Source organism: Penaeus chinensis, chromosome 36, assembly GCF_019202785.1.
Source record: "Penaeus chinensis breed Huanghai No. 1 chromosome 36, ASM1920278v2, whole genome shotgun sequence".
NCBI lineage: Eukaryota > Metazoa > Arthropoda > Malacostraca > Decapoda > Penaeidae > Penaeus > Penaeus chinensis.
The window spans coordinates 32598761-32606260 of NC_061854.1; the positions used below are offsets into that span (position 1 = coordinate 32598761).

At 41.3% G+C, this 7500-nt stretch overlaps 1 protein-coding gene across 1 annotated transcript in view; it reads right to left on the minus strand.

Moving 5' to 3' along the window:
• LOC125045107 (protein toll-like) overlaps positions 1-6303 on the minus strand; it is a 36123-nt gene extending 29820 nt beyond the window's left edge. Inside the window, exon 1 of the mRNA XM_047642217.1 lies at positions 6032-6303. The gene's annotated coding sequence lies outside the window, so the exon portion shown is untranslated. The remainder of the gene's footprint in view (positions 1-6031) is intronic.
• Positions 6304-7500: the final 1197 nt, after the last annotated feature.

Consider the following 7500-nt stretch of genomic DNA (forward strand, 5'->3'; position numbering starts at 1 on the left):
CTTTATCTCTCTCTTTCCAACTACCCTTTTCCTTTCTCTCTCCCTCCTCCCCTTTCTCCCCCAATCTTCCTCTCCCTCCCTAGTCCCCTCCCTTTCCCTCCCTTCCTCCCTTTTTACATTCTCCTCCCTCTATTCTTCTTCTTCTTCCCTTCTCTACCTCTATCCCTTTCCCTCCCTCTTCCCTTCCCTCTCCCTCTTCCCTTTCCTCTCCCTCTTCCCTTTCCCCTCTCTCTTTCTCTTCCTTCTTCTCTCCTCCTCCCTCTCCTCCCCCTTCGCCACACACCCACTGAAGCGAAGCGACGATCAGCCACTCAAAGCGTATCTGTCACGCAAAACTTGTCGAATGTCACTTTCCAGAGCGGATGAAGTTGTCAGGTAAAGGAGAAGAGAGAGGGGGGGAGGGGATGGGCATATGGGGTGGAGGAATGGGTAGAGGGAGGGGGAGGGAGGGGGGAGGGACGGGTAGAGGGAGGGGGTGGAGAGGAAGGGTGGGTAGAGGTAGGGTGGGTAGAGGGAGGGGGAGGGAGGGAGAAGGGATGGGTAGAGAGAGAAAGGGGAAGAGGAAGGGGGTGGAGAGGAAGGATGGGTAGAGGGAGGGGGTGGAGAGAAACAAGAGGGGGAAGGGATGGGTAGAAGGAGGGGGTGGAGAGGAAGGGAGGGAGGGGGTGGAGGAAAACAGGAGGGGGAAGGGATGGGTAGAAGGAGGGGGTGGAGAGGAAGGGAGGGAGGGGGTGGAGGAAAACAGGAGGGGGAAGGGATGGGTAGAAGGAGGGGGTGGAGGAAAACAGGAGGGGGGAGGGATGGGTGGAGGGGGACAGAAGGGAGATGAAATAGACAGAGGAGGGAAGGGCAAATGGTGGGGGTAGGATGGGCGGAGGAGAATGGAATGAGCAAAGGAAGGGAAGAGATAAAAGATGGGTAGAGAGTAGAGAGGGGGAAAGAAGATGAGTAGAGAGAGGAGGGTTGGGTAGAGGGGAAAGGGACGGGCAAAGGGGAAGAGGGGTACGGGCTGGCGGTGGGGAGGAAAGGGAAGGGAAGGAGATGGAATTTCTTGAAGTTTAGGATACGTTGATGTGTGTGAGACATCTCCCTGTCGCGTGATTGTCGATGTTATAGGATCTGTCATCGCCCTCCCCCCCCCCCTTCTCCTTATAGTGTGGGGGTGATGTGTGGGGGTGGGGGGGCGGGTGCGATGTCCAATCGCAAGTCACACCTACGTGAGAGGAAACCCTATCATTCATAAAATATTTCATACGAACACACACGCATACAACTACATACACACTCACACTTACTGGCACACAAACAAACGAATATACACATGAAAAAAACACACCAAAAAAGAAACACACACTTACCCAAACACACACACACACACACACACACACACACACACACACACACACACACACACACACACACACACACACACACACACACACACACACAAAGACAAACACACACTCAAACTTCTCCCCCCCCCTCCCCCCCCTCCCCCCCCATTCTCTCCCTCCTCCACCAAACTTCGGCCCCAGACGCGAGAGGCGGAAAAGTTCCACAAAGTTCCACCAAAAGCGAAACTCGCAGGTCGCGCTTCGAGAGAAGTAGCGAGTGGGGAGACAAAACTCGGGAATAAATAAAAATGAAAAAGCAAGAAATCCAGATAACAGATCATAAATAATAATAAATAAGCATTAATTCTGTATCTCATCTTTCATATCTTTATATTTTCATATCTTTATTCGTTTCTGTGCTAAGGTCCTCCTCCTCCTCCTCCCGCAGAGACCCTCCTCCTCCGCCCTCCCTCAGCGTTCTGCCGCAGCCGCCCCTCCAGCGTGGGCTTTTGTCGGCCGTCAATAACACGCCCGACCACCAAGCCACGCCCCCGCCACGGTCCGCCCGGCTCTCGAGGGGCGTGTATACGTGTGTGTGTACGTGTGTGTAGGTGTGTGTACGTGTGTGTGTACGTGTGTGTGTGTACGTGTGTGTGTACGTGTGTGTACGTGTGTGTACGTGTGTGTGTACGTGTGTGTACGTGTGTGTGTACGTGTGTGTATACGTGTGTGTACGTATGTGTGTGTGCGTGTACGTGTGCGTGTGCGTTTGCGTGTGTGGGTGCGTGTGTGTGAGTGTGTCTATGCCGCGTATTTGAGTGAGTGAGTGAGTGTGTGAACATGAGAGAGAAAGAGAGAGAGAGAGAGAGAGAGAGAGAGAGAGAGAGAGAGAGAGAGAGAGAGAGAGAGAGAGAGAGAGAGAGAGAGAGAGAGAGAGAGACAGAGAGAGAGAGAGAGGGGGGGGGGAAGGAGAGAGGGAGAGGGAGAGGGAGAGGGAAAGGGAGAGGGAAAGGGAGAGGGAGACAGAGAGGGAGAGAGAGAGGGAGGGAGAGAGAGAGAGAGAGAGAGAGAGAGAGAGAGAGAGAGAGAGAGAGAGAGAGAGAGAGAGAGAGAGAGAGAGAGAGAGAGAGAGAGACTGATTGCGTGTCCATTACCCAACGTAGTATCAAATGCCGAAAGGATGTAGCACAAACGTTTAAACAAACAAAGATAACAATTAGCTGGAGAAAAAGTGCGATACTGATTTGGTACCATTTTTCAAAACCTATATTCCCTTATTTATTATCTACTACCATCACTTTCCTCGCTCGCGACGAATTGTTTATTATACACGAAACTGCATGGAGTGAAAGGGGCCCAACACGAGAGAGAATGGCGTAACGAATACAGTATGGGGAGAGAACGGAGCTGGGGTGGGGGTGGGGGTGGGCGTGGGGGAGGGAAATGAAGAGGGCAGAGGGAGGGGAACGAAGAGGGAAGAGGGAAAGATGGAGGGAACCAGGAGGGCACGGGAAGGAGGAGGGGGGGGGGGCGCTAGGAGGCACAGAGGGAGGGGAAAGCAGCAAGGAGGGCAATGGATGGAAGAGGAGGGAGCTAGAAGGGAGAAGGGATGGAAAAGGGAGGGAGGAGGGAACGAAGAGAAAAAGAGAGAGACTGGTGTGTGATGAAGACCATGACAATTAAACAGTGGAAGGTTATAAAGAGCGATTTTAAAAACATATATAAGGAGAGATGAAAGAAGGGAAAAGATGAGGTGATTGCAAAATAGGAAAAGATAAGGTGATTGCAAAATAGGAAAAGATAAGGTGATTGCAAAATAGGAAAAGATAAGGTGATTGCAAAATAGGAAAAGAGGAAACTAACGTAGAGAAAAAAAGAAAAGAAAAAAGAATAAGAAGTCACGGAGAAAAACTGGAACAAACGACTATCACACAGCAACACGTCCCACAAACTTGGAATATATTAAGAGTAAACCACGCGAGACAACACACACGAGCAAAAACATCCCGGAACAAAGGTAATAACGACACATAAAGAGCCTAAACTATACCCGAGAAAAATACGTAGGAATAGGGGGGGAAAAAATCTAAAACGGGGAGGAAAGAGAGAGGAAGGGGGGGGGGGGAGAAAGACGGGAAGGGGGGAAAGAAAGAGAGAAAAAGAGAGAGAGAGAAAAAAAACAGATTTGTGCGAGAATCAGATAAAAATGAAAGAAAAGAAAAGAAATGAAACAAAAAGTAGAGAAAAAGAACAAGAACAGAGAGAAAGAAAGAAAAAAGTAAAAAAAAAAAAAAAAAAAAAAAAAAAACGAACGTCTTTCCTTCGACTGCGTACTCCCAGCGAAATCAGGGAGTTAATGGTATGATAAAACGCCTCTGACTGCTCACCTCATTTCAATAAGATTTCCCCGACGCAGATGGAATGACAGGGATGGGAACCGGTGGTGAAATTCTTTAAGGTTTGTTACAAGGAAAACGATAATAACGTAAAATATTGTGGAACGAACGATAATAACGCGTAATACTGTGGGAAGTAACAATAAATGTGATATTGTTATTAGTGAAGAGTATCTAATAATAATAGTGATATTAATAACCGAATTACATCTGTAGAAATGACAGGTAATGAAAATAATAACAATGTCAATACCAATAACAACAACAATCATAATAACGATAACAACAATAACAACAAAACTATTAGTGATAACTTTAAGAATAACAATGATAATAATATTACCAAAAATAATAATTACAATCATAATTATTATGACATTAATGATGTCAACAACAAGCACAATAATAATGATAATAATAATAATAATAATAATAATAATAATGATAATAATAATAATAATGATAACAATAATAATAATAATAATAATAATAAACAATAATAACAATAATAATAATAATAATGATAGTAATGATGATTGATAATAACAACAATATATATATATATATATAGAGAGAGAGAGAGAGGGAGGGAGGGAGGGAGGGAGGAGGGAGGGAGGGAGGGAGGGAGGGAGGGAGGGAGGGAGGGAGAGAGGGAGAGAGGGAGAGAGAGAGAGAGAGAGAGAGAGAGAGAGAGAGAGAGAGAGAGAGAGAGAGAGAGAGAGAGCGAGAGAAAGAAAGAAAAAGTAAAACAACCAAGTAAACCACAATAAACAGTCACACGAAAATAACCGAAATCTTCAAGTGACAACGAACCTACGAACAGTCTAGAATAAAAATAGTTATGGCAACGGATGTCACTGGTATGAAGTACGCAGAAAAGGGCGTGTCAAAATAATTGTGTGTGTGTGTGTGTGTGTGTGTGTGTGTGTGTGTGTGTGTGTGTGTGTGTGTGTGTGTGTGTGTGTGTGTGTGTGTGTGTGTGTGTGTGCATGTGTGTGTGCGTGTGTGTGATATATAGTCACACCTACACATAAACATATATGTATGTACATTATGTGAGTATGTATATGTGCATGTAAATATGTATATGTGTATATATAAACGTTTATGTATATCTATTCACATATAAATATATGCATATACATCTGCATGAATGTACGTATATGTATGTGCATACATATGTATGTATATATACATATGTATCCACATGCATATATACATATTCATATATGTGCATATGTATGTATCCATATTATATTCATACATATACATTCAGATATGTATATGTAGCCATACGTATAAACACACACACAAACATCTGTATGTGTGTGTGTGTGTGTGTGTGTGAATATGTATATGCATACCTATGCATGTAAATATGTATGTATGTATATATATAGACACAGACACACACACACACACACATATATATATATATATATATATATATATATATATATATATATATATTCATTTATATATAATATACATATTTATGTTTAATGTGTGTATGTGTGTGTAAGTTTATATAATTATATATATATACATATAATATACATTTACGTATTTAAATATTTATATATAAATACTATACATATACATTTATGTACATATACATTTATATACATATACATATATATATTCTTATATATACATATATATATATATATTCATGTATATATTGATATATACACATATCTATTTATATTCATATTTATATATTATATATACACATATTTATATAATACATATAATATATACATAATATATATACATATATATATATATATATATATATATATACATATATACATATATACATATATATATATATATATATATATATATATATATATATTATACATATATATATACACACTATATTTGTGTGTGTGTGTGTGTGCAATATATAAGCATACTGTCTATATATAAACATTATTCACTGGGATCCGCGAAGGGCCAGCAAGCTTGAGCGTTGCGACACCAACAATCGCGTTGAATCTCCTTTCTCTTGTCAAAGGCATTTCCGCTTTGCATTATCGTCTCCCCTTTAGCATGATAACAAGTCAGATTAAGAAAGACATTATCTGTGTCACTGTCACTCCATCTCGGCTTTCTTTTGCGGCCGCTACAATGGACAAAGGACCAGATACGCCACGCCGATTGCAAAATGATGTTAAAAAAAACTTGTCTACACGAGGGTCCAGATCTAATCGTGTATTATTTGACAGCATGTTGTTTAATGTTTTGCATCTGGTGATTCGCCTCCCGTCTGTACTCAGTGTGTGAATTTGGGCTTACCGTCAATTTGGGTGCTGGATGTCGAGAGTTTGACGTTCAAGCCTGACACAGACACTTGACAGCGACTCTGATGCACTCGCCACTCCACAAGGCCGAGATCATAGTAATATTCCACGGCCTTTCACTCTATTTAAACGGTTTCAATTCACAAACAAACGATTTTCATTAACTTGTATCCAAAATTCAGAGTGAAACGGTATAACCCAACGTATGATGGAGTGTCGGGTATTGTTGTTATGCGCACGTACATCTACACCTTCGCCTGACTAAACCACGACTGAATTGTATTCAACCCGCATCGCTGTCCCCGGGGCCCAGGCACAGGGACGGAGTTGCCACGTGGCTTTTATCGCACATTTTATCGTTTTTTATGTATTGCCTTGCTTTGATAAGTGTATTGTCCACATTTCTATTTACTGTGTGGGTGCGTATTGATGACAAACTTTTTAATGATACAAGAGGGAGACAATACAGATCTATTTCATTACGTTTCCATGTAATACGGAAAAAAATAATTTATCGGCATCAGATGTGTGTGAGTGTGTGTGTGTGTGTATTTTTTTAAGCATAGTATTTTATTTATTGATATAATGAGAGGATGAGAAATAGAGTTGTATTGACGTATGACGTATCCATATAACTATATAAAAAAATGTATATCAAATTAAGTATACCGTATTCGGCAACGGTGTGATTTTGTGTTCTCAGGCAGGTCAAATATAATCACCACAATTTACATACCTTCAGTACATACGGATACAGGCTAAAAGTGAATGGATGCTTTCACCTGATATTATATAAACTCCAAAGTAAAAGAAACGCACATCATGCAAGTGACAAGCAAGTGACCAACAGGAATAGATAGAGAATTTAAAAAAAAATACATTACGAGAATTGACATCCTTCCCAATAAGCTCCACCCATAAATGCGACGATGCCAAATCTTCGCTCACACAGACTAACCTCTCATAGCTGTGCATGGGAATCACACGAAGGAAAACTAAAAACAAAAAAACATGTATTCCTGAACATCTGTGTACTGCACTTCAAATTATTTATAAGGCAGATAGAAGTAAAAAATAACGTAGTTTTTCCACCCTAAGATAGTAAACTCGGAAGCGGATGATACTGCATGTCATATCCCGAGGTTATTTTCCGCTGCGTTCATTATTCAGCTTCTATTTATTTTATTATTCTACAAATGCAGCATCATATGATAGTGCACTTGATTATCTCGGCAAAGACGTTGCTGAGCTCAACTTATGATACTGTTACTGCTTCACAGGCCGGGTTATTTGTATGTAAATGTCCCAATATTCAGATACGAATTTACTTAGCGTTCTAATAAAGACCATTATAAATGCGATATCGTATCTTGCTTTTTCTTGGGAATATTGTCTACTACAAGAGTTTTCGTGTGATTTTTTTTTTATATATATATTGGCTTCATTTACTTGTAAACACGCACA